The 18,104-nt window shown below is 42.0% G+C and overlaps 1 protein-coding gene and 1 long non-coding RNA gene across 3 annotated transcripts in view; one reads left to right on the top strand and one right to left on the bottom strand.

Moving 5' to 3' along the window:
• Nucleotides 1–18,104, top strand: part of CD8A (CD8 subunit alpha) — a 35,339-nt gene that overhangs the window by 7,716 nt on the left and 9,519 nt on the right. The window lies entirely within an intron of this gene.
• The window catches only part of LOC145715925 (uncharacterized), an 18,534-nt gene continuing 3,172 nt past the window's right edge, over nt 2,743–18,104 (bottom strand). Inside the window, exons 3-4 of one of the 2 annotated variants that reach the window (XR_014138212.1) lie at nt 4,417–4,475; nt 2,743–3,506 (exon numbers count right to left, since the gene is read on the bottom strand). This is a non-coding gene — a long non-coding RNA (uncharacterized LOC145715925). Of the gene's footprint in view, nt 3,507–4,416; nt 4,476–11,943; nt 13,403–18,104 lie in introns of those variants that run through there. The other variant, XR_014138213.1, reaches the window with a different exon arrangement.

Genomic DNA, 18,104 nt, shown 5'->3' with positions numbered 1-18,104 from the left:
TTTCATTAACTTGGAAATTCTAGTACTTTAAACAGTGCCTTGAACACAGCAGATACTCATTACATGATTAGTCTATTAACCTTCCAAAGAGGACAGAAGTTTTAAATATTTTGTTTTGAATTATTAAATATATAAAGAAAAGTAATGAAAGTCATACAATAGATGCCCAGATACCCACTGTCAGATTTATACAATTTAACATTTCGCCAAATTTTCTTCAGTTCTTTATTTCAAGATACAAAATATTAATACTTACTTCACCCCATTCCACCCTCCACTACCACTCACCGCCAAAGCAATCCGCATCCCAAGTTTGTGAGTTCCACCTGGCCCCAACCTTATCACAATACGTTTATTATATAAGTATGTATTTATAAATAATGATGATAAGAAATAATAAGAGCATTATTTTGCATGTGATTTTATGTTTTATAAATGATGTCAGATTGTATGTACACTTTAGAAATTTGCTTCTTTTGTTGAATGGCACATTTTTGAGATTTATCTGTGTTGATGCCTGTGATCTAGTTCACTTACTTTGTTATTTAACTTATCACCATTTATTTATCCATTCCTTTATTATTTGATATTTAACTTTATTCCAATTTTTATTATTACAAGTTTCCAGTTTCTGCTCTTTGTTATCTCCATGAACATTCTTATACTTCGAAGTTTCTCTGAGTGACGAACCTGAAAGTGCAGGTGCTGGGGTCGGAGAGGGAGGGTGAGTTGGAGGAAATGGTCAGTAGCTTCATTTTTGCTAGATATTGCTGAATTGTCTCCAAAGTGGATGTACCAATTTACAGTCCCATCAACACTGCATAAGAGCTCTTTGGCCCTCTCCTCATGCTTGATATGATTTGTCTTGTTAATTTTTGCTAATCTGGGTATAAAATGATATTAGTTGTTTTAATTTGCATTTCCCTTATTCACTTAAGGTTTAGGGTCTTTTTATATGGATAATGGTTGATGCATGTCCTTTGTTCATTTTTAATTGAGTCACGTGTCTTTTTCTTTTTAATTTGTAATAGTCTTATATATTATGGATCATGATACTCTGTTGCTTCTATGCACTGCAAATATTTTCTCTTAATCTGAGATCTGTCCTTGAACTTTGTATTTACTAGTTTTTGTCCCACATTCTTTTTTTAAATTTTAATGTGGTAATATACTGTCAGACATTTATGGTTTGTGTTTTTATGTCTTGATCAACAAATCTTGCCCTTATCCTATGTCATAAAAATATTTTTCTTCAAAAAGTTTTAAAGCATTTATTTTCCCATTTAGCCTCCACTCCATCTGGAATATATTTTTGCAAATGATTGGAGATAGGGGTCAAATTTTATATTTTTCCCAAGGAAAGCCAGTGGTCACAGCACTGTGACTAAATCTTTTACCCACTGATGTGTACAGCCACCCCCAACATTTTCATATATATTTCTTCTGGGCCTTCTACTCTCTTCTATCAGTTTATTACTATTAAAATTACTACAGTTTATAAATCCTGATATTTGGAAAAACGGGTTCTCCCCTTACCCTTCAGTGAAATTATCTCAGCTTTTTGTGCTCCTTTAGACTTCCACATGAATGTTTATAGTCATTCTGTTAAGAATAGTTGAGATTAGAGTACACGGACCCTGTATGGTAACTGGGGAACACTGACATCTTGAAGCTGTGTCTTTGTGTCTAATATGGTGTATCTCGGAGAGGACATTTCCATCAGAACAAGCTCACTAACATCTGGGACAGACTGGCTTGTCTTCCAGCCTGAGATGACAAGACCAACCCACCTCACAACTCAGCTGGGAGAAATTTTAAAAGCATGAGGATGTCTTGGGGCACCTGGGTGATTCAGTTGGTTCAGCGTCTGCCTTCGGCTCAGGTCATGATCCCAGGGTCCTGGGATTGAGCCCCACATCGGGCTCCTTGCTCAGCGGGGAGCCTGCTTCTCCCTCTGCCCCTCCTCCTCTGTGCTCTCTTTCTCTCTCTCTCTCTGATAAATTAATAAATAAAACCTTTAAAAAATTTTTTAAAAAAGAAAGCATGAGGATGTCTCTTGCACGTATACACCCTTATACCCTTGATCCCAAATGTCAGGGAACTAAACTGCAGGTCACACACTACTGAAATTCACCTTGACTAACCACAGGATGAAACCCATGATGACACCCGAGAGGGAGGGGTAAAATCCTCACCCTACTCTCCCAAATGAGATGAACTAGCTTACTTTGAGGGCATAATCACAATAAGTGATTCAGTGTGTGTGATTTCCTCCTTTTGAGGAGAATTCAGAAGAAACAGAAACTGTCTTTTCTGGCTTCGGGTCCTAAATTAATTGAGGGTCAATCCTCTTGTTTCCCCAGGCTTGTGGAGTGCTACAATCCTGGCTCCTTCCGTGGAAGGTGACATTGCATGGAACTGGTTAACTGAGTCACAGAGTAAATCATCCCTCATCCTTAGCAAGTACCTCATAGCCTGTTGCCCATTTGGGGCATGTATTGAGCCCTCCTGTCCTTTGCAGGGCCTCGAGGGGAAGGCATTTCAGTAATCCCCGTCTCATGATGCCTACCTGCAAAGTACAGCCATGCTGTGACCTCACCAAAGCTGCTTGGCCCCAGGGTCCCCGAGAATCAGAGGCAAGAAGTGCAGGTCCACATGAGTGGATCTTTCACATTTTCACCGGATTCCCTCCCCGTCCCATCAGGATGTTCCAGCACCCCACCCCCACCCCAAATCCTAGGCGACTCTAGTTCTGCCCTGGTGAGCTGTGACCCCTCTCCTGGTGACCTACAGAGTGTCCACCTTTAATAAATTTGCCCAGAGTCCTAAAGGATGGGGAAAAGGGCAGCGCTGGAATTGGAAAGTGCTTGGGGACATTGTTGCTCCTGCAGCCCTGGCCCCGGGACCACCACGGGGATGGTTCACTCACTTCAGATGAGCAGCCCAAGTGCTGAGGTTAGAGGAAGTTGCTTACGTCATGTGACCTCCTGAGGAAAAGCACCTTTAATCTCCTTTCATTGTTTTAAAGTTTAATAAAAATACTATCAATACGATTTTGTCAGAAAAACTAATAGTTTGCTACTCGTAACTAATAGTTGTTTCCCAAATCCACCATCACCACATCAGCTGGCATAATATCACAGCGTTTTCTGTGCATTCATACACATGCACACACCCACATGCACACACATAACTTTTATATAAAAGAATCATAATGTATATATTGTTCTGCAACTCATTTTTCACTTAATATATGTTAGAATTTGTTTTATTCCAGAACATATGAATGTATAGACTTACTTTTAACTGTTACATGGTATTCCTTTAGGTCAGTGAACCGTAATCTAAATTCCCACCGCCGCATTGATGAACGGTGGGTTTTCTCCAAAAATTCACTCTATAAGCAGGGCTTCATGAGTGTTTTTATAACTTCCTCATTGTGTACAGCTGTGAGGAAGCACATTTTGCTGCACACATAGCCAGTCACAATGTTGCTCAGGCGTATGCTGGAAAAACATTGAGAAGTAGTTATTTATATGGATAGCACAAGGCAACAAGTAAAAAGAGTTACAAATACGATAGATATTAATCTAACCACACCAATAATCACTTTCAATGGCAATGGTCTAAATACACCAACTAAAAGACAGATCGTCAGGATATAAAAAACAAGATCCAACCATATATCGTCTACAAGAAGCCTAAAGGTAAAGTCTCAGATGGGTTGCAGAAGGATGGGAGAAGCTGTATCATGTTAATGCTTATCAAAAGAAAGGTGTTTCTTTTATAGATATATTAATTTCAGATAGGGCAGACTTCACAACAAGAAAAAGTATCAGGATTAAAAAGGGGCGTTACATAATGTTAAAGAGTTCCATTCTCTGAGAAGACTTAACAATCCAACATGTATGCACCTAACAACAGAGTGTCAGAATCTCTGAGACAAAAACTGGCCTGACTGCAAAGAGAAAGAGACAAATCCACTATTATTGTTGGGTATCTCAAATCCTTCTCTAAGCAATTGATAGGTCTAGCAGACAGAAAATCAGTAATGAGTTAATCGACATGAACAGTACTATTAACAAACTTGATTTAGTTGACATTTATAGAATACCCCATCAAACAACAGCAGAATACAATTTTTTCCTAAGCTCACACAGAATATTTCCCAAAACAGACCACATTCTGAGCCATAATACAGACCCTAACAAATTTAAAGGAATAGAAATAATACAAAGTATGGTCTCAGATTACAATGAAATTAAGCTAGAAATCAGTAACAGAAAGATATCTGGAAAATCCCTAAATATTTGGAGATTAAACAACAAAATTCTTAATAACACGTGGGTCAAAGAATAAATCTCAAAAGAAATTTAAAAATATTTGGAACTAAATGAAAATGAAAACACAACTTACCAAAATGTTTGGGATGCAGCAAAAGCAGTGCTTTGAGGGAAATTTACAGCATTAAATGCCTGTATTAAAAAGGAAGGAAGATCTAAAATCAATAACTTAAGCTTCCATCTTAAGAAATGAGAGAAAGAAGAGGAATTTAAGCCTCAAACAAGCAGAAAAAAAAGAAAAATGAGAGCAGAAATCAATGAAATGGAAAACAGGGAAACAATAGAGAAAATCAATAAAGCTAAAAGCTGGTCCTTAGGAAAGATCAATAAAATTGATAAATTGCTCGCCAGGCTAACCAAGAAAGAAAGGGAGAAGACACTAATTACTAATATCAGAAATGAAAGAAGGGTCATCTCTACTGATCACATGGACAGTAAAAGGACACTGAAGGTATACTATAAATGGATGGGGCTACTTGTATATGACAGACTGGGCCATTCCTCATCTGGTTAGTCCCGGAAAAAAGCAAAAGACTCCAGCTTCCTACACCTTACTTTCCCCTCCGTCTCCATCAAACTCCCTTTATCTTGGGGACAATGAAACAGGAATCTATCAATACCAGGAAAATCATGTAATCTCACTAGACATCACTTTCCCCCATATTTCAGCCCAATTACCCTAAGAACTCACCACTCTAAAAAAAATGTTTTTAAAGCAACACACACACACACACACACACACCTTGATTGTATAAGCTTGAGGCTCCACAGTACCCCTACCTGCTTTGTGTGTCACACTGAAAGTTCTGCTCAGGACCAGGGGCAGCAGAGTGAGAGGGAGAATTCATGGTATCTGGTTTGATGGGCTGGATTTTTTTCTTTTTCAATAGGTGTTTTGCAGGAGAATAAACATAAGCATAATTCCTAGGATGTAAGACTTAAAAGAGATTAACCTCCTCACATTACAAGTCAGAAAACAGAAGTACAAAAGGACAAGAACAAACAACCCACATACGACAGAGAAAATTCAATGATCATCAGACTTGCAGGGGGAAAAAAGGCAACTTCAATAAAAATCAAAGCGAATTTTTTAGAAGTATCCCATTTCTTATCTCAAAAATAAAACTGTCCTGCTTTTGGTTTTGTTAATTTGACACCTGCTATGGACCAGAGTTCAATGAAGCAAGCACTCCCATGTGGTAGCCAACCGTGTGCATTTGTCAAGTCCTTCAGAGGCCAGTTTGGCTTTCAACGTCATTTCCCTCCAAAAATCCAGACCAAGAAAATAAATTTTTTTTGTTTTTTTTTTAAAGACTTTATTTATTCATTTGAGAGAGAGAGAGAGAGAACAAGCGGTGGGGAGGGGCAGAGGGAGAGAGAATCTCAAGCAGACTCCACACTGAGCAGGAAGCCCGACTCGGGGCTCCAACCGAGGACCCTCAGATCATGACCTGAGTTGAAGGCAGCTGCTCCACCAACTGAGCCACCCAGGTGCCCCAGGAAAATAATTTAAAAGCCAAAAAAAGATATATATGCCAATTTGTTTATTTGTTTGTCCTCGTACACTTCATAACATCACTTTAAAATATGGAAATAAAATGGCCAACAGAAACAAACATCCAGTTATAAGATGAGTAAGTTTTGGGGATGTGATGTACAGCATGGTGAATATAATCAACAATACTGTTGTATGTTTGAAAGTTGCTAAGAGTAAGGGGCGCCTGGGTGGCTCAGTTGTTAAGCGTCTGCCTTCAGCTCAGGTCATGATCCCAGGGTCCTGGGATTGAGCCCCACATCGGGCTTCCTGCTCTGTGGGAAGCCTGCTTCTCCCTCTCCCACTCCCCCTTCTTGTGTTCCTGCTCTTGCTATCTCTCTTTCTCTGTCAAATAAATAAATAAATAAAATCTTTTAAAAAAAAAAAAGAAAGTTGCTAAGAGTAAATCTTAAATGTTCTCAACTCACACACAGAGGCGAAAAAAATGTAACTATGTGAGGTGATGGATGTGTTAACTCTTCTTATTGTGATAATCATTTCACAATACATACATATATCAGATCATCATATTGTACACCTTAAACTTACACAATGTTATATGTCAGTTATGTCTCAATAAAGCTGGAAAACATTTTAACAAATAAGTAAAATATGTGAAGCACAAACTGTTAGAAATATAAAAAGGAAATGGTAAATCCACATAGTTTGAAAACTTCCAGTTCTTTCAGAAATTAGCAGATCAAATAGATAAAAATAAAGGACATAGTAGGTATGGATAACGTATTTTACTAAGCTTGATCTAATATATAGAATTTTGTACTCATTCATTCAACACTATGCTTAAAGTAATTTACAAAATCAATCACCAATCAAAAGCTCAAAAAATTCCAGAAAACTTAAATATGGGCCACATTCTCAGACCACAGGACAATAAAATTAAAAATAAATCTATCCAATTAAATAATTGTTAACCCCTTTTAAGAACTCTAGAGGTAATTAAGAAATAAAAATTGAAATTACATACTATTTAGAAAAAATAATTTAAAAAAAGAAATCACATGCTATTTAGAAATCACTGTATTATAATGAAAAAGTAGACACAATCTAAATGTCCAACTAATTGGGGCTAATTGGACAAAATATGAGCAGACTATTATGCAGATATCAGGTGATATTCATGACAAACATGTTATAAAAGAAATGTGTATGGCATAAGAATTTTTAAAAGCAGGCTGGAAACCTGAATAGAAAATACGATGACAGTGATAGAAAAAAATTTAAAAAATACATCAGTATAGGCTTAGAACAAAAAAGGACAAAATATAATAATATTAAAAAAAAAACTATTGAGCGTGACTATAGTTACATATTGGCACCATGGGTGATTATTTTTCCTTTTCTTTTCTATTTTCTATTTTCCAAAATATTTTTAGCCCAAAGGCAAAACTTTGTACTGATTGTATACATCTGAGGCAGAGAGAGATTCAGGGATCTGCCGAGCCACAAATTCAGTGCAGCCGCCCCCCGCTACACTGCACCCCCTGCCCCCCTGGGTCTAATCAGCTCTGGATCCACGTGAATAATCAAAAATGAGGATTCCTGTCACCAGAAGAAACAGACTGGGCCTAGTGACTTGTTAGTGGCTCACAGCATGACGCATTTTGACCAAGGGGCTCTGGTTCCAAGCACCGCCTTCCAAGTAAACTAAAACCAAACTCGGAATATCGGTGAAAAGGCCAAAGGAACCTCCCACCTTAGTGCTCCGAGGCTTTCCCTCTCCCAGCACCCGCCGCCGGGACCCATCTCCGCACAGCGACCTCCGCGTCCCGCGCGGGAGGCAGGGGACCGGATGCTCCACCTGCCGCCAGGACTCCCCCAGCGCCCCCCTCCCCCCACTGACCCCATCCGCTTCCTGCCCTGTGCTGCCCTCCTCCTACTCTTCCCCCCAACCCCCGGTCCAGGGCCCCTCTGGGGGCTGCAGGTCCAAAGGCGCGAGCGAGAGGATCCCCGCCCGCAGCCCCTCCGCGCCTCGGCCGAGCGGTCCCCGCTAGGGGACCCCCGGAGAGCGACCAGGTCAGCCCTCCGACCGGGCCTCCCGGCTCCTGGAACGGCCCAGAATCTTCAGTCGGTCCCTTTTCAGGATGGAGAATTCGGAGAAACCCTAGCCTGGCCCAAAGAAGAGGGGTGCTGCAAATGGGGATTTCCCCCACACACACCGATGAAGCGTTGACATTCTAGCTATTTCCAGGGACGAGGCATTGCACAGATGGCTTAAGACTAAAGGTAGCTATTGAAGCATTGGGGGGCGATTAAGAGTCCACCCCAGGTATCTCCCCGCCCACTGTTGGGCCAGAAATTCCATCTTTAGTCATTTGATCCCCTGTAAAAAGACAAATCCCGCCCTCCACCCCACCCCACTCCCCAGTAGTAATCCCGGTCACCAAAAAAAAGTAGGGCTCGAAGGAGCCCGTAAGAGGACTTGGGAGTCGGAGTGGCGATCCTGAGAAAGGCAGGCGCGGGAGCTACAGCGGGGGATACTGGGGCGAGGTGGCGAGGTTCAACTGGCCTGGGCACCGCGTGGCTGCGCGGGAGTTTGCACCTGCTTCAGTTTTGCTTGGGATCCGGCGCAGATTGAATTCAGGTTACCTCCCTCCGTCCACCCACCCAACCCCCAACAGGGTCAAAACTAGAGCAACATCGCCCCCTGCTGGACCCAGTGACCCTGAGCTTTCATCCAAGGTAGGCGACGGGCGGGCCTCGTGGCGAGCGTCTGTCCTGGGCCGTTAGTCCCTGCTCAGTGAGGCCTTCCTTAGTGACTTGTAGTAAAATGCTCACTCTCCTGGAACTTCTATAACATAAATGGGTTCGATTGGGTCTTTTTGAGTTCACTCCCAACTCTAGATTCTAGATCCCTCCTCTCTCCTTCCCCTGCAAGAGGCCCTGAGGCACTCATTCCTCTTTCCACCCCCACCTCATGGTCCTGCCCAGCCTACTCTGGCACCTCAGTTTCTGCCTCTGTGTTGCGCTGAGCTCTGTGCCCTTCCGGAGCAAGGGCATAAGGCCAGGACCTGACTTTTTTTTTTTTTTAATTCAATTAATTAACATGTAGTGTATTATTAGTTTCAGAGGTAGAGTTCAGTGATTCATCAGTAGCATTGAACACCCAGTGCTCATTATATCAAGTGCCCTCCTTAATGTCAGTTCTCCCATCCCCCACCCACCTCCCCTCCAGCAACCCTGTTTGTTTCCTACAGTTAAGAGTCTCTTATGGTTGGTCTCCCTCTCTGATTTTGTCTTATTTTATTTTCCCTCCCTTCCACTATGATCCTCTGTTTTGTTTCTTAAATTCCACATATGAGTGAGATCATATGATACTTGTCTTTCTCTGATTGCCTTATTTCGCTTAGCATAATACCCTTTGGTTCTATCCATGTCATTGTAAATGGCAAGGTTTCATTTTTTGATGGCTGAGTAGTATTCCATTGTACATATATACCACATCTTCTTTATCCATTCATCTGTCCATGGACATCTGGGCTCTTTCCATAGTTTGGCTATTGTGGACATTGCTGCTATAAACATTGGGGTGCAAGTGCCCCTTCAGATCACTACATTTTTATCCTTTGGGTAAATACCTAGTAGTGCAATTGCTGGGTCGTAGGGTAGCCCTATTTTTAACTTTTTGAGGAACCTCCATACTGTTTTCCAGAGTGACTGCACCAGCTTGCATTCCCACCAGCAGTGTAGGAGGGTTCCTCTTTCTCTGCATCCGAACCAACATTTGTTGTTTCCTGACTTGTTAATTTTAACCATTCTGATCGGTGTGAGATGGTCTCTCATCGTGGTTTTGATTTGTATTTCCCTGATGATAAGTGATGTTTAGCATTTTTTCAATTGTCTGTTGGCCATTTGTATGTCTTCTTTGGAGAAATGTCTGCTCATGTCTTCTGCCCATTTCTTGACTGGATTGTTTGGTTTTTGGGTGTGGAGTTTTATAAGTTCTTTATAGATCTTGGGTATTAAACCTTTAACTGATAAGACATTTGCAAATATTTTCTCCCATTCTGTCGGTTGTCTGTTGGTTTTGTTGACTGTTTCCTTTGTTGTGCAAAAGCATTTGATCTTGATGAAGTCCCAATAGTTCATTTTCGCTTTTGTTTCCCTTGCCTTTGGAGATGTGTCTAGCTAGACAGTTGCTGCCAAGGTCACAGAGGTTGCTGCCTGTGTTCTCCTCAAGGATTTTGATGGATTCCTGTCTCACATTTAGGTCTTTCATCCATTTTTAGTTTATTTTTGTGTATGCTGTAAGAAAACAGGGCCTTGACTTTCTTTAGGGGCCACTGTTTCCGGGGTAAGAGTGGGAAATGTGCTGGCTGCCCTGTTAAGGTCCTTGCCGTGCACAGAAAAATGAATTCTGTGGGAAATGGTGGGAGGGCTTCAGGCTCTGATTCAACCAGGGTGGGTATTTTAGACTTCTGCCAAGGTTAGCCCAGAAAATGATGCAGAATGAGCAACTGAGAAGAGAAGAAGATTTGCAGTCCTTACAATGACCCCACCTCCTCTCCATCATCAACTCTGCCTCAAAGGACCTGGCTGGTGCGGGTTCCCCAAACACACTGCGCGGCTTCTGGCCACCTTGCCTTTGCAACAATGTGTGCCTTCAGCCTGGCTCCCCAGCTCTGCACTTGGCCTCCTTTAAGACTGGGTTAAGGCACAGCTGTGCCCATCGCTCTGGTCGCCCTCCCCCAGCCTCTCTCTGCTCCCCGCCCCCCCAAGGATGGTGACTTTGGCTGGGCTCCTGTCCTCGCTGCACCCACCACATCCTGGCACCCCCATCTGGCGTCACGTGTTTCCTTGCCTGTCCCCACTGCTGGCGCGTCTCTCAGCACGGGGACCTGCAGAACTCGAAGAGGTCCCCTGAAACAGGACACCAACTGCACATCCCACCCGTACCCCAGCTCCACGTAGCTCCTCTGCACCGCACAACTACCTGGGGGGCCATGGAAACATTGTCCCCAGTCCAAGGGAGAAGCTGGCCATGGGGCAGACGGGGTCCTATTTCAGGGCTCCGCCTCTGGGCACATGTAGGAACATTCCTGATGGACAGTTCACCTCGGTGTCTGAGGTATGGAGAGGCAGCTCATTTCTCTCATCCCTGCTGGACTGAGAAGGTGCAGACCATCCTGAGAAGCCCTCTAACCCCCTCCATTCCGCCCCCACAACAGACGGAGCGGGGAGAAGCTGGAGGGCTGGAGGCGGAGGGAGCGAGGGCAAAGCCCTGGGGTTTCCCGGTCTTTGCTCGCCTTCCCCAGCTCGCCTTTTCCGCCTTCCCCTCTCCGCGCTCACAGCTCCCTCCTCCCGCTCGCCGAGGAGAAAACGCTTCCAAAGGGGTCAGGTGCCGCAGGAGCGGTCGGAGCCTTTGCCGCCTGCGCTGCGGCGTTGGTGGGGAGCTGGGGAAACAATCGCCCTCCTCTCTCGCCATGTTTCCATTGCGGCGCCCTCCCGCTTCCACGGCTCACCGCCCAGGTGCCTGAAGAGAACCGCTAAGGTGCCCTCAGAAAGTTGCCCGGGGGGCGTCCCGCCGGCAAGGTCACAGTGTATAGAACGTGGGAGTGAAAGCTTTATGGTTGAGTTGAGGTGACTTCATGGATCCTCCGCCAGCGCCCAAAGAAAGACTGAACCATCTTGTGTAGAAAGAAACATTTCCACTGACTTTTTGCTCCCTGCTCCTCCCTCTGCCCCTCACCCTGCTTGCGCGCTCTCTCTCGTTCTCTCTCCCAAATAAATAAATAAAGTCTTTAAAAAAATAAAGTTTCTATTTTGGATACACTGTATCAAGACAACAAATTGTAGAAAGAAAGAGAAAGAGAAAGAAAGAAGAAAGGAGGGAGGAAAGAAAGAAGAGAGAGAGGGAGAAGGAAGGAAGAGAGAGACAAAGAAAGAAGGATGGAAAGAGAAAGAAAGAAAGAAAGAAAGAAAGAAAGAAAGAAAGAAAGAAAGAAAGAAAGAAAGAAAGAAAGAAAGAAAAGGAAAGAAAGAGAGAAAGGAAGAAAGAGAGAGGGGGAGGGAGGGAGGGAGGGAAGAAGGAAGGAGAAATGAGCCTTTTTATAGGTTTATGTTGTGACTGAGTATTTTTTGCCAGAGCCTTAACTGTGAGTACAGCAGGACCCAGGACAGCCCAGAAACAAAAAGAGGAGCTAAAGTCTCATTTATTGTGGAAATTAGTACTGGACAACTGGTCAGAAATAAATCAGGTTCTCTAAGCACCAACAAATTGACATTCAGAGTGACAGAATTGAAAAGACTGACAAAACTAAGAATTATATAAAGCATGTGAGTAAATGGAAACTCAGGCACAGCTGGTGTGAGGATAAACTGGTACCATCACTTTGGAGAAAAATGTGCCAATAGCTATGGAGGTTGAAGAGAAGCTCATATTCCAAGTTAGTCACTGCTCTCAAGGTCAATATCCTCTTGAAGTTGTTCTTCTTCCAAGGTGATACCCTAGGGAAAATCTTGTACATAGACTGTAGGAAATATTTACCAGGATGTTCACTGTAGTGTTGTTTATAACAGCAAAGACTAGAAACAGCCTAAAGATCCATTAACAAAGGAACGAATAAACAGTGGCAGTTCTCATCACATCTTATTGCTCTTGTATCCCCCCCAAATACGAAAGACTATGTACTCCTTCATTCTTTTTTTTTTAAAACGTTTTTACTGTGGTAAAATACATATAACATAACATCTACCATCTTAACCACTTCTAAGTGTAGAGTTCAGTGGTATTAAGTACATTCATATTGTACAGACATCACCACCATTCATCTCCGGAACTCTTATTTTGCAAAACTGAAACTCTGCACCTATTAAATAATAACTCTCCATCCCCCGGGCCCTCAGCTCCTGGCAACTACCAATCTACTTTCTGTCCTATGACTTCGAGTACTCGATATACCTCATGTTGGTGGCATCATACGGTACTTGTCTTTTTGTGACTGGCTTATGTCACTCAACATAAGGTTCTCAGGGTTCATCCATGTTGTAGTATAGGTCAAAATTTCCTTCCTTCCTTTTTTTAAAGTTGAATAATATTCCATTGTGTGGATATACCACATTTGCTTATCCTTTCACCTGTGGGGGGGGCACTTGGGTTGCTTCCACAGTGTACCATGGTGAATAATGCTGCTATGAATATAGGTGTGCTCCTTTATTCAGTTTTAACTTGACATCAAGCATTTTTCATCATGAATAGTTGTAAAATATATAGTTTCCAATGTGTTGTAAATATTGATGTTTTAAGATAAAACCTTTACATCACTCTTTTTAATTGTTTCTGATAGAATGTAAATAAATATCAATTTTATTTCAGCCATCACCTGTTTTTAAAAGCAAAAATAAGGGGGCGCCTGGGTGGCTCAGTCGTTAAGCATCTGCCTTCAGCTCAGGTAATGATCCCAGGGTCCTGGGGTCGAGCCCCCATCGGGCTCCCTGCTCGGCGAGAAGTCTGCTTCTCCCTCTCCCACTCCCCCTGCTTGTGTTCTCTCTCTCTGTGTGTCTCTCTCTGTCAAAAAAAAAAAAAAAAAGATTAAAAATAAATAAATAAAAGCAAGAATAAGTTCTTTAACTTTTGGAAATTCTTCATCATTCCTTTGTCCTCTCTAACTTAGAATTCTATCCATCTTCCTGCCTAGAATTTTATTCTAATGTGATATGTTTTTATGCTTGAAGACCTTTTATTGATCATACTTCTCTATTACTTCATAATAGACCTTTTATTGATCATACTTCTCTATTACTTCATACTTCATAAATTGTAATTTTAATTTCCTGTAACCATGAATTTGTAAGTATTAAAAATTTATTTAGATTATGCCATCATTACTGCTATGAGTAGTGTAGATGGTTTAAAGATAATATAAATTATGAACATTGAAAATTAAGGGTTAAACATAAAAAGTAGCATTTGGTGATAGGGTACGATAGTTGCAAGATGTTACCATTGGGGGGATACTGGTTAAAGAGTATATGAGATCTCTGTATTATTTCTTATAACTGCAGTATCAACCTACAATTATCTGAAAATAAGAATTTTTATTAAAAAAATAACTTTGAGGGAAAATTCAGCTCTTAAAGAGATGGATAGGGCCCAGTTAGTTAATGAACCCATAGAAAACTATTACTTATTGCTAAAAAAGACAGGGTACAACACCAATTACTTTCCTACCTTTTTTTTCATACAATATAAGCACTGAGAAATCTTGTCCCTATAAATTAATAGTTGGTTTTGTTATAGCAGAGTCACCACATCTTTTAACTTTTTCCCCCCAAATTTATTTATTTATTTATTTATTTATTTATTGCAAAACAAAACCATGATAGTGAGCTACCATCAGAAGTTCATCTTAATGATCTATTAGTTGCTGTATTAGTTTGCTAGGGCTGTTGTAACAAAGTACCACAAACTAGGTGACTCAACAACAGAAATGTATTGTCTCACAGTCTGAGAAGTCTGAGACAAGGCGCTGAGTCAGTTCCCTCTGAGGGCTGTGAGGAAGAATCTGCGCCGTCCCTCTCCCCTAGCTTCTGGCAGGTTGCTAGCCATCTTTGGGTTGCTTGGCTTATAGAAGCATCACCCTGATCTCTGCCTTTATTTTCACATGGCATTCTCCCAGAGTATGTGTTTGTGTCCAAATTTCCCCTTTTTATAAGGACACCAGTTACACTGGATTACGATCTACCCTAGTGACCTCATTTTAACTTGACTTTACCTCCGATAAAACCCAATCTCCAAATAAGGTTACTTTCTGAGGTATTGGGGGGTTAGGACTTCAACATATGATTTTCAGGGGGACACACACAATTCAATCCATAACAGCTGCCAACTCTAGTAGGTCTTCTTTCAATTGTGTTGAAAGCAAAGACTTGGGAACCACTGACCTGTAAGTGGATTGACTACCATCTTTAGAATTATTCACTTCTCAGTTTCTGGAAGCGGACTCAAATAGGCTTTACCAATGTCTATTCGGTAGTTATGAACTGTACCATTCTTACCTCACCTAGAAGCAACTGCCTTCACTGATGAACTTAGAAGGGGTTGGGGGAAATAGAAATATTTTTAATTTCAACACAAATTTGCCAAAACAATATTTTAATTTAATGTTTTCATTTTATCATAGACTTTAAACTTTGTTTTCATCAAAACAAATTTGGAGCTAAGGTTTTACCTCATTTGATTCATTGCAAATAAAAATGCTGCCAACTAACCTCATTGGCAAAGTCAGTCTTCAGTGTCAAACCAATTAGCAAATCAGACCTTGTGTTAAAAAAGAAAGTGTGTTTCCTTTTGCAGTGCTGATGAATACGCTAGGAATGAGCACACATCCCATAATAACCGTCTGGCTTCTGCATTCTAGCTCTACAGAGAGAGGTGAGTAAAGTGATGAGGGCCAGGAGTTGGCCATAAGGTGGTCCAGCTCCAGCATTTCTCCCAGACAACCTCTTTGCCAGGATCTCGGGAATTTTCCTCAGGAGAAATGCTTATTCACAACTAAGGGAATGGACATGAAATGAAAAATATCTGGGTGTTTCCCTTTGATTGTTGCCCCAGAGAGTTGCACCTCCTGGGCATTACACCAAATTAACGAACAGGAGGGTAGCAGGTCTGCCTTTTTGTTCTAAAGCAAGAGAAGAGTGATTATGAAAGGGGAGGTGGGGAAAGAGAATCAGCACGAAGACTAGACACAGACATTTGCTCCTGGGCAGATCCGTCTTAGGAAAGAGAACAAATGGGAGTTGAAGTTCTGGGAAATGAGCCCCTTAAAATAACGTGTATCCCCAAAGACAGCCAGACTCCTTGTTCCCACAGGGTATGAATACTCTGGTTTGAGGACCACTGAACTGTGGAATATTCACAAGATAAGACTACTATACAGCATTTAAAATAAACGAACTAAATCTATATGTATCAACACAACTCAAAGACATACAGTATGACAATGTTTCTATATATTGAAACATTCTCCAGAAAAAGTGGGTGTGGCACAATTGGGTGGAATTGACAGGTATTTGTCATGGAGATAAAGCAAGGCCCTGTTAACTCTAGAACTCAAGGGCCTTTCTAGACCCAAACAAGCTAACTCCTTCCAAGGAGACAGTATTGTCTCTACAGTCTAGGATTGGCAAGAGGAGGCAGCAGGCCCTTGATTCCAAGTTGCACCTGCAGTCAGTGTCTTAGGAGCCGAAGGTCAGAGCCCTGATGAATCTCATACCACTGCCCTGCCGGGTTATGTGTTCCGAATGCCTTCAATTCATGTAAATTAAGATTACTTTATTTCCATGTTTTAAGAACAAACACCTCAAGAGAAACAAAGACTTGCTTAAATTTGGCACAGAAACTGTGCCAATTTGGTTACTCTCTTACCTTATCTCTCTCTGGATGTTTTTAAAAATAAGGGCCTTGCTTGACAGAATGCAGGAGTTCCCATGCCTTCATGCCCTCCCACGTGAGTGCCGCAGCATGCGGCACGGGAGCTCACCTGGCAGTGAGGAGCAGGCCCCACCCAGCCCTCTGCACACCTGGCCCTACTGCAAGCAAGCATCCCCAGAATTTTCACAAATTGCATCTGCTCTCCCACCTGCTGCGAGGCGGATGTCATTGTGGTTGCCTTGAGAATCCACCACATTCTGTAAAAAATATCATTGGGGTCACAAAACCTCCTTGGTAGGTTTCACATGTCTTGGCATCCCCCCCACACACACACACCCTCTGTCATGCTCTGTACAAAGGGACTGCCTCCCCCATGGCTGACACTTTTCTTAGCTGCAAGGCAGGAAGGCCTCCAAGCCAGGTGCAGCTCTCTTTCAGCAGACCAAGATGGCCAGCCTGGACTTGACTGTTTTCTTGTCACCCTCAGTCATGTGGGTTAAGGGACAGCACTGTGTCTACACAGCCAGGGACACACACGTGCATGCATATATCTATATGCTATATGCTGTGAGTCACAGTTATAACTATCATTACAAAGGGTTTTCCTTCCCCAGCATCCCTCATCTTCCATTTGAAAATGTAACATGTACTGAGCAAGTCCTCAATGATACAGATATATTGTATCTACTACAGCCCACTTAAATGTCCATTAACAGGAAAATTAAATTATGGAACACCCATAGAAAATGCACCCGTTTAGAAGAATGAGGTAGATCTACATGTGTTGATATGAAAAGCTTTCATTCTTCTACTATTAGCTAAGAAAGGGAGGTTGCAAAAAATGCATGTGTAGTACAACCCCATGTGTCTAAAATGACATATAGGGGCACCTGGGTGGCTCAGTTGGTTGAGTGCCCAACTCTTGATTTCAGTTCAGGTCATGATCTCAGGGTCGTGAGATGAAGCCCCACCTCAGGCTCCACACTCAGCGGGGAGCCTGCTGGAGATTCTCTCTCTCTCCTTCTCTCTCTACCAGCCCCTCATGCTCTCTCACCCTCTCAATAAATAAATAAATAAATAAATAAAATAAAACGACGTATAAACATCTGTTTATGCACAGACCATAGCTGAGGGACACACTCAACTGTCACAGTGGTTTTCTCTGGAGAATGGATGACAGTGAGGAAAACTAAGGGAATTTTCCCTGTTTTTGTTTTTGTATTTTTTTTTGTATTATTTGAAGTTTTTCAAGAAAACATAGCTCTTATAATTTAAAAGACACTTTAAAAAACATTTCTAAATATATAAATGCTAAATGTTCCCCTCTTGTGCTGTTGGTGGGAATGCAAACTGGTGCAGCCATTGTGGAAAACAGTATGGAGGTTCCTCAGAAAGTTAAAAATAGAACTACCCTATGATCCCATAATCAAACTACTGGGTATTTACCCAAAAAATTACAAAAACAGAGGCACCTGGGTGGTTCAGTCAGTTGAGCTCTGACTCTTGATTTCCCCGGCTCAGGTCATGGTCTTGGGGTCCTGGGATCGAGCCCTAAGTTGGGCTCCAAGCTCAGTGGGGAGTCTGCTTGGGATTCTCTCTCTCCTCCCTCAGTTCCTCCCCCTGCTCTTGCTCTCTCTTTCTCTCAAATAAATAATATATATTTTTTAAAAATACAGGGGCGCCTGGGTAACTCAGTCGGTTGAGTGACCCACTCTTTTTTTTTTTTTAATTTTATTATGTTATGTTAGTCACCATACAATACATCATTAGTTTTTGATGTAGTGATCCACGATCCACTGTTTTCGTATAACACCCAGTGCTCCATGCAGTACGTGCC

Source organism: Leptonychotes weddellii, chromosome 10 (assembly GCF_054177405.1).
Source record: "Leptonychotes weddellii isolate Sample4059 chromosome 10, ASM5417740v2, whole genome shotgun sequence".
NCBI lineage: Eukaryota > Metazoa > Chordata > Mammalia > Carnivora > Phocidae > Leptonychotes > Leptonychotes weddellii.
This window is presented reverse-complemented; position numbering and strand designations above follow the sequence as displayed.